The sequence below is a fragment of the Bombina bombina genome, chromosome 2 (genome assembly GCF_027579735.1).
Source record: "Bombina bombina isolate aBomBom1 chromosome 2, aBomBom1.pri, whole genome shotgun sequence".
Classification (NCBI taxonomy): domain Eukaryota; kingdom Metazoa; phylum Chordata; class Amphibia; order Anura; family Bombinatoridae; genus Bombina; species Bombina bombina.
The window spans coordinates 999,689,560-999,700,188 of record NC_069500.1 but is presented as its reverse complement, the minus strand read 5'-3'; positions in this window follow the sequence as shown (position 1 = coordinate 999,700,188).

Genomic DNA, 10,629 nt, shown 5'->3' with positions numbered 1-10,629 from the left:
AAATTTTCAGGCTGTATAAAAAAAAAAATGGAATTCAAGTAGTTACACTATAACATGTGTCTTTGCTGGTCAACTTTCATTGCTTCAATTACACAGCAGGGATTAATTTGCATTGAAATGTAAATGGTTACTTTCCCACAAAATATGTCACCTAGACTACCAGGCAACCTTGTAAGGAATAGGAGATTTTATCACATATTTCCAGGTAGTGACCACATGGCCTTTTGAAATGGTTGTTAAAGTTAAGTAAACCAAATGTTTTATTGTCCTCACTTGGATGCCTTTCAACTTTGCATACTGAATGGGGGAGGACTGAATATGGGTTTCAAGTAAATTTTTCTGAATGAATGAATCATTTGGTACTGATTAGCCAAATATATAATAATATATATATATATTAATCTTGACATATACCTTGACAATGTCATATACCTTGACAATGTTGCGCAAATAGCATAGAGGGTCGCTCATTTTAAATTACAGGCAGAGTTCCAAGCACGAGAGCTTGCAGTAATTGATTTACATGGGGCGCATGGTGAGGCTACGATTGGCTACAACAGCTGCCAGTCAAGTAAGCCTAAACGAAAATCGTAGCGAGAGGCTGCATTAGATAAGGTAATGTAGCATGAATAAAACGCTGCTAAATTAAAGTACAGTTGACTTTTGTGCTAAATAAACATATCAATTTACTAGTTAGGAGAAGACCTTTCATAAAATGTGAAACCGTTGGGGCGAATTTACCATCACTTTAACAGTGAAAGGGTTAGAACTAAAGCTTTTCTTAATTTTTTTTTATATATTTTACGAGTGGAAAAGTGTTTATTTAGTATGTAAAAAAATAAATGAATACATAAACAAGGGGTGTTACAAGTGGAGCACTATATTTACGGGTGTGCGATAACCAGCCATTACAATATCTTAGGTTAATTTTATAAATTTCCCCCAATTGGCAAAATACAGTGGTGTGTAGTTTATTGTGGGGAGTGGGGTGTTAAAAAAAAGGCACTGAAAAGTGCCTTTACTTTGCTTTCTATGGGGACTGTATGTTCCCAGTAAATATACATGCTTATATACATATATATTTATATGTTAATATGTGGGTATATACACATATAAACACATAAATATATATGTATATATTCATAAACATACGGCTAGATTTAGAGTTCGGCGGTAGATGGGCTGTTAACGCCACGCGTGTTTATGTCTAACGCACGTCATTGTTTGACTCCGGTATTTAGAGTTAATATAAGACCATCTAACGATGCTCCTAACGCGTGTATGTCACACGCGTAATCCTGCCCGCGTTAGACAGTCTCCCATAGAGATCAATGGGAAAGCAAATAAATTGCCTTTTTTCACCTAACACTCGATCTCGCGAGAATACGCACAGCTCGGTCATATGACGCATACCACATCATGCACAACAATAACACGCCGCAAATGTCACAACAACAATCAATCAACAAAGCACACAAGCATTACACATTCACAAGCGGGGGAAGTTTTAATACTATTTATACGGGGAATACGCATATACTTTAAGATGCGGAAAATCGCACAATAACAACAAGGATTAAAAAATATATACATACACTAGAAACAAAATCGCATTCAATATCATTATATATTATGAAAAACATACATATACAACACTTCACGAAGAACACACCATCGCAAATTCACATTTAAAAAGAATACTTTTGGACAATGAAAGCTAAAACGAACACTATGACATCATCACATTCTACACATTCCACAAATACCAACTCTAAATGAGCATGCGCAAATTCACACACCTAATACACATTGCAATAATATTAATTGCTAATAAAGCACACCTGAACACTAATTACAATGGAAATTGGGACATCATTAAACATTTACACAGGGTATATAAGCACCACACAAGCATGGCTTCTTTGACTGTGTTGCTGGTGGGTCTTTGGAGATTGGAGGTTTAAGAATAGAGAGTTTGAGAATTTTTGAGAGTGAGTTAGTGTTAGCGTGAGAGAGTCAGTTGGTAGTGTTAGCGTGAGAGAGTCAGTTGGTAGTGTTAGCGTGAGAGAGTCAGTTGGTAGTGTTAGCGTGAGAGAGTGAGTGAGTTAGTGGGAGTTAGTGGGAGTGGGAGAGAGTCAGTTGGTAGTGTTAGCGTGAGAGAGTGAGTGAGTTAGTGGGAGTTAGTGGGAGTGGGAGCGTGAGTGAGTTAGTGGGAGTTATTAGTGAGAGTTGTTAGTGTGAGCGTCAGTTAGTGGTAGTTAGTGAGCGTTAGTGGGAGTGTTTGTTATTGAGAATTAGAAGTAGTGTGAGTTAGCGAGCGAGTGATTTATCTGTACACTTAACACATTTACACGCAAACACATTCAATACATACATACACTTATCAATAACACTACATACACTCCATACCCCCTACCCCCTCATACTACACTCCATACCCCATTCCTTGTAGTCCCATTCCCTTTCATCCCATTTACTCTTATCCCATACCCCATACCCATCCCATACCCATCCCCTAGTTACATTTAGTTTACATATCCTCCTTTTAGTCTTATTCTTTTCGTTTATTTAAATACTCCTTACCCTCTTTGTTTTTTTTACATCCCTCACACTTTAAGCACCTTTTTTGTCTTTTTAGTTCTTTATTTTGACCCCCTTTCATTTCATCACACTCACTTTTTGTTTGATTATTTGGGGTTTAGTTTAGGGAGGAGATGGAGGCCAGGCAGGGGACAGGTAGAGGGGGGAGTAGAGGGAGGGGGAGAGGAACAGGGCAGGAAGGGGGGCAGGAAGGGGGGCAGGAAGCGGGGGTGGAAGCGGTGGGTGGACCCAGCCACTTGGTTCAAGATGACCAAGTGGCTGGGCCCAGTGGCGGTCAGAGTAGGGCTTCACAGTCCGGGAAACAGAGGGCATCGTCACAGGGGAAGGCCAAGGCGACTAGGGAGGCGAGGTTTACGATGGAGGAGAAGGAGGCCCTCGTAGAGGCCTATATGGCCAGGCATAGGATGCTGCAGCACCAGAAGACTACCCCGACTGACAAGAGGAGGCTCTGGAACGAGATTAGGAATGCAGTCAATGCAGTGGGTGGCCGGAACCGGGATATGGATTCTATCAAACATCGGTACCGGGACTGTAAACTTGAACTTAAAAAAAAGTTAAGCCTGGAGGCCCGACATGCCGCAGGGACCGGTGGCGGCCCTGCCCTTGAAATGGAGTACTGCAGATGGGAGGAAATGTTGCGGCCCAGCATCTCCGAGGTGGAAGTAGTCGGTATCGGAGGAATCGATACCGGGAACCTGCCACTCTCATCTGACGGTAAGCTCATTGAACAATAATTTCACATACGAATGTATTTCAATGGACACTATACGCAAACATTTACTTTCATGATTGAGGTAGCGAATACAATTTGACAAAACATTCAAATGTACTTATATTACCTAATTTGATTCATTCTTGAGATATATTTTAATGAAGAAATAGCCATGCACACGGTGAAACAATCACAGGAGGCAGCTATATTCAGCTAACAATCAGCATCTTATAAGCATATTTAGATATGCTTCTCAGCAAAGAATATCCAGAGAATGAAGCTAATTAGATAAGAAAAGTACATTCGAAAGTTGATACTAAATGTATGCTTCTAAATCATGAAAGATAAAACATTGGGTTTCATGTGTTAAGGATCAGATTAATGCTATTACGCTGTTTACACGCATTCTATTACTTTGCGGTTACATCAGTATCTAGGCTATAGGTTAGGTGTGCATTTAAACAGACTGAAAACAAACGCAAAAAAATTCACATTGACCAGATATCACAAACACGGTTTAGAAAAAGCGGAAATCGTATTGATTGTTTGTTAGATTTCAAAGTGGATTAATGATTCTGCATTTGTAATTGTATCGTAAGCTAAGTCATTTAAACCTTGATTTGCAAATATGCTAATATATATATATATATATTTTTTTTTATTTATTTATATACAGAGTCTGGGGACGAGGCAGCACAGCCTCCTGCATCTCCCCGGGATGAGAGTGGTGGTGAGGAATTCCCACTTCGGAGGGAAGAGGCCCCCCGTGACGAACAGCGCACGGGAGATGATGAAGAGGCCCCGGAAGCACAGGAGGATCCCGCTGAACCCGCGGAACCCGCGGAACCCGAGGTCCCTCAAAGACCCGCACTCCGCCGTGCACGGGCACCCCGCCGTGCACGGGTTCAACAGGCACAACAAGAGGAGATAGCGGAGGTGCGGGTTCTACTGGAGTACATAGACCAGATGCGTACCTCCCGGATAGAAAACATAGAAGGACGACGCAGAATACTTGATGGCCAGAATCAAATAATTCAAGGCCAAAATGAAATAATCAGTATACTGAATAGAATACAAGAAGGACAAACAAGAATGTTTAATCTTCATCAGGAAATGTTCACATTTTTCCGGGAGGCGCATGCTGGTCTACCTCCTGTTGCTGGGCCTCTTGTTGCTGGGCCTCTTGCTGCTGGGCCATCTCCTCCTGCCGGCCCATCTCATCCTCCTCCTCAGCCATCTACTCCTCCTCCTCCTCAGCCATCTACTCCTCCTCCTCCTCAGCCATCTACTCATCCTCCTCAGCCATCTTCTCCTCCTCATCCATCTTCTCCTCCTCCTCAGCCATCTACTCCTCACCTTGGTCGTCCCAGTACTCTTCCTTCCACTCCTCCCACAACAGCTCCAAGGAGGACTCTTCGGAGTCGGCAGTTGCCTCTCCCAGAGCCTCAGCCCCGTGGGAAGAGGGGAAGGAAGAGGAAGTAAGTATTTTTTTCCATCTTCAATTTTTTTTTGTGTGTAATGGATAGGTATGTGATGATGTGGTTTTCATACACTTGTGGACCACACTCTGTATATAATCGACTTCTATGGGACCGGGTCCATGGAGGAAGATTCTTTGCAGAGTGTGGGTTATAAGTGTGTGAAAACCACATCATCACATACCTATCCTTGTTCATGATATTGATTGGTTTCTGTGATGTGATGTCCAAACTGTTTCCCGAATCGCTAACTAAATTACCATAACAATTATCCATGATGGCATATTACTGTTTGAATGCCAATAACACAGCTTCAAGGGACAGTTAGAAAATTATTGATTACAAAGAAAACACTGTATTACGCATTATAAAGTTTGAAACAACAAAACATGGAGAAATACATGTGTGACTTATGTGCTTACCCTTGTATCTATGACTATGAAAAATGACCACTTATTTGTTGTTCTGACATAACAACATTTTAGATATCAATGATCAATACATGGTCAATAATATGCTGTATGAGCACAAGGTTTTACATATACAAATGCTATCCAAATGCCCTCTAGTGCTCAAATTGTATAATGATTACAAGCACTCTTCAAGATTTAAGAAATGAGCACACCAACCTCATAGGTTTAGATAGCAAATTTAAATAAACCCAGACAAATGTTCAATTGTTGAGAAACATTTGATATCCTTGATATTACAGAATTGACTTTTCGAATAATTTTAAAAAATAAAATTTTTCTAAACTGTCCCTTTAACAACATTACATATGCTAACACATATTTTAAGCTTGTTGGTATATCTACATGTACTTTGTCAAAAAATAAATTTTAAAATCACATTTATATTGACGTGTTAAATAAAGTCTATTTTCTTTAAGAGACATTATTGTGTTAATATTTTATTGTAAATATTTTTATTTTAACAATGAATATGGTTTAAAGTCCTTTTAGGAGTGGGGGGGGGGGGAAATATGCTAACAAAAATATATTTGAAGATTAAACTATGTGGATCTCATACATGATACAAAAAACAACATTTGCATTCAAGGGACAGTATCCTATATTTTTTACATAACTGTATGTAATAGACACTACTACAAACAACAAGATTAACATATACTGATATCAATATTAAAAAGCTTCAAACACTTGCAAATAAAATAGGGTTAGCTATATTGAAAATATAGATGAACCACCATTACAACCGTAAAACAACACAATACACCATCATTAACATATGAAAAGACCCTTTACACAAACTGGACAAAGCTGGAGATGGTACTCACATGAAACTCAGAGGCTTTGCGAGGAGTAAAAAAATTACTTACATTTTCTTACAACACAAGACAAAATAAACCTATTGGTTAAACAATGGACTATCTAACTAGAGACAAAATCAAATATTTTTATTTATAATGTGAGTGTCTAATGAACCTTTCATAAAATATACAACGAAATTACATTTAGAAGAAGTCGGCATCATATATTTAGCATATGATAAATGCATATTGATTACTTTATTCAAACACAATAGCGCATATTTATTAATTAGATATGTTCAACATTAAACACAACATTAATTTTTCAGAAAAAGGAACATTGTTGACAAACATATTAAACATGGACTGTAGAGATTTGCACTTGCCTATAAATATCCTATGCATGAAAACATTTTGCTTTCGTTCGTTGATTCAACCAGACATCCAGCAAAAGAGAATGTGGTGGTCTTTATCAGCTACGGGTCAACAATGTAACATGATGCAAATAATACATATTCGCAAGCTTTTTAAAATTGCATGCAGTCACAAACGTTTTTAACGTGCACAAATATTGCGGGACTACGCAATCCAATCAGACGTTTTTTTACCTTTACATGTGCCGTCTTAACATGGCGCTTCCTTGATCACGTAAGAACGCCATCCAATGAAAGGCACATTATTGATCACGTAAGAACGCCCCAAAAAAAAAGGCGCATCCTTGATCGCGTCAAAACGCAATCCAATAAAAGGCATATTCCTGATCACGTAAGAACGTCAGTCAATACAAGGAATCATTGGACAGCCTGGCAGGTGACGTCTTAAGCAACATGGCGCATCCGAGATCGCTGAAAAACCGCAGACAATACAAGGACTCAGTGACATCTTGGCATATCACTAAGAAACGTATTTATATTTTAGGAACTAGTATGTGTGTAGATTGCTATCTAGGAATGTCACCAAATCATGAATCATCTTTTCGGACTTGACTGTCCCTTGAACTATAGCTATGGTGTATATCTTTAACATTTAAAAGATACACATGAGAAATACATATGCCATTGATGTTTTAAGATATGTTTGGATTGTTGTTGAATAACAATAGTTATACATGTATTGATTAAACGTGTCATTTATTCAAGTTTAATTATTGTCAGCCTACCTATAGCCATATATGGGAGGAGATGTATTTTGTTAACATATTAGTTAACTAATATTCATCATCTACATTATTTGCATTACACACAGAGATTGATTTGGTTACACTTTGACAATAATATAGATTTGAAAATGAAATACAGGTGCTGTCAACATTACAATAAGATTGTTTATTAATAAAACTATATGTCCTTGTTCTTGTAAAAAGGACAAAAACGCTTTACAAATGGAAATACATTCATTTACAATAGTGATCAACATCACTTAAAGGGACATTATTTTGTTTTTAAAAAGAGCATACACATAGTCAATACTATTTAAATAAAATGAACACTTTACAGGGATTATATCATTGTATCAATACTCAGATCATTTGGTAAAGGTGCATCAATTCATGCAGAGTTTATAAATACACACATGGATCTGAACATTTAAATATACATATATACACAAATACAAATATATATATACATATATAAAGAAATTACTCTGCTAATCATAATCAGGCAATGATAGAGCTAAGAGAAAATAATATAAACACAAATAATAAGATTACATTGGAGATGTTAATCTTAAAGTCATTTACTATTGTCTTACATATATGATTTCATTATAACAAATATATTTGTTAGGTCCCTTTAAGGATAAACAACATAAACTAGAGCTTTCAAAAAATAACAGGAAGAATGAGGACAAAGATTTGTGAAATAAAATGTATTTTATTAGTATGTAAGAAAACATACACAACGTTTATAAATAATCTTGTAAAAATAAGGAATATATGAGCCATATGACAAGGTAACACAGTGCATCACAGTCCATGAAGAGAGTTGCCAAGGGCCAGCATAGCCCCATTGGAGACACATGGCAAGGTAACACAGTGCATCACAGTCCATGAAGAGAGTTGCCAAGGGCCAGCATAGCCCCATTGGAGACACATGGCAAGGTAACACAGTGCATCACAGTCCATGAAGAGAGTTGCCAAGGGCCAGCATAGCCCCATTGGAGACACATGACAAGGTAACACAGTGCATCACAGTCCATGAAGAGAGTTGCCAAGGGCCAGCATAGCCCCATTGGAGACACATGGCAAGGTAACACAGTGCATCACAGTCCATGAAGAGAGTTGCCAAGGGCCAGCATAGCCCCATTGGAGACACATGACAAGGTAACACAGTGCATCACAGTCCATGAAGAGAGTTGCCAAGGGCCAGCATAGCCCCATTGGAGACACATGGCAAGGTAACACAGTGCATCACAGTCCATGAAGAGAGTTGCCAAGGGCCAGCATAGCCCCATTGGAGACACATGGCAAGGTAACACAGTGCATCACAGTCCATGAAGAGAGTTGCCAAGGGCCAGCATAGCCCCATTGGAGACACATGGCAAGGTAACACAGTGCATCACAGTCCATGAAGAGAGTTGCCAAGGGCCAGCATAGCCTCATTGGAGACACATGACAAGGTAAAAGAGTGCAACAGGCACAACAATAAACTGATAAAAAGGCCAAATGGCAACAATATAAATACAAATTCAACATGTGGACGGAGGATTATTATCTGCCACCATGGAGCATATCCAGATCCTCCACTTACTGGTCATCCTCTTCATTGTCCTGTGCATGTCCAGCTCCAGATTCAGGCCTTGAACGTAATTGCATAATTTCACGCAGAGTCAAGTCCTGAACCCGGAGCTGGGCCTGCATGGTGTCGTTCATCCCTCTCAGGACAGCTGCGTTCCTCAACACGGCCTGCTCTACTCTTGCTATCCCTTCTAGCATGAGCCATGCTGAGTCACAGCCTAAAATAAAATAAAATTAAATATTAAGGATAATTACACAACAGAATAAAAGATTTTAATACATACATTGTCATCATAAAGACAAATAATTATTTACATAAATTATTTTTCATATATTCTTTACACATGAATTAGGTTATTCAGACAGACAGAAATCATTAAAGGCTCATGTTACTCAAACATGTTGTCCCCTTTAATTGGTTTTAGATGATCCACTTATACAGCTTGAGTGTATCAAATCTTGTTAAAGGATTTACATTGTACTTACATCAGCAATTTAAAAATTCAATTTAGACTGTGGTAGGCACACCTATCCTTAAACATTTTGGCATTGAGGACAAGCTGTGTAAACATAGCAACCAGAAGAAATTACATTCCCACTGGGTTAGACAAGAGATAATGTATCCACATTTGGACATAAAATTTTGGATCCAAGTAGTGGTGTTTGGTATATGTAGTGATATCCAATTAAAGGGACACTGAACCTAAATATTTAATGGACTGATTCAGATAGAGCATGACATGACAAATCTTTAGAAATTACACATATTCATTATATGTTTTAATTGTCAAGCTATATTTTGAATGCAAGAATGTTGGTTTTTATGGAAGCCAATATTTGTTGATGAACTTTGTTTGTGCATGCTGGTTGATGGATACATTCATCCAACAATAAAGAAATGATGGCCACATTTATTTTATTGTTTAAACTAATTATAGGAATAAGTTGTTTTCCATAAATATATCAAGAGAATGACGAATAATTCATAAGAGTATTCTATTATACATTGGCTTAACATTGCATGCTGGATTTGAATCACAATTTAACAAATTTAACTTCACTGTACCTTTAAGTATCTTATAAAGTTTATTTAGAATGATACTTACAGCTGTGCCTGGGAAGGACAATCTGACACCCAGGACAATGAAGGTTTAAACAGGGGGGAGGGATGGGATTGGCTTGGGGAGGGATGGGAATGGCTTGGGGAGTGGTGAGCTGCCGCTCCAGGGTAGGCCGTACAGCTGGGGAGTGGGGAGTTTGGGTCTGGGCAGCTGTACGGGCCAGAATACGGGGAGAGCGGCGAAGGGGGGTGTATGGGCGTTTTTTGGGAGGGACAGGATATGAAATATGGGAAGGGCTGGCAGTGGTCGGGGCATGGTCATGAGTTTGGTGATGGGAAGGGCTCTGGGTGTGTGCAGAGGTGTGGCCATGGTCAGGGGTGTGTGCACGGGGAGGGGTCTGTGACTGGGCAGGGGCGGAATCCAGATGACCAGAAGTGGTGGATCCATCTGAAAATGTAAAAGAAATATATTAACATCTCATACATCCTGACATCAAATCAACGCATTTCAAATTGATTATGTTTTCAATATACTTCGAAGTGTGTTTGAATCTGTAAACTATTCTGAAATGAGGATATGGTATCTATATAGGCACTCAGATGAATCTCAATGACTGTCTGTACAATTTGAAACTTATTATTGTGTTTTGGCATGGAATATGCATGTGACATAATGATGGCATGAATTATATATTCTTAAAAAAATATATACAAGCAGATTTTCATGCTGCCTGATATAGAAAGGGGGCAGTAGTGTATTTGAACAGACAA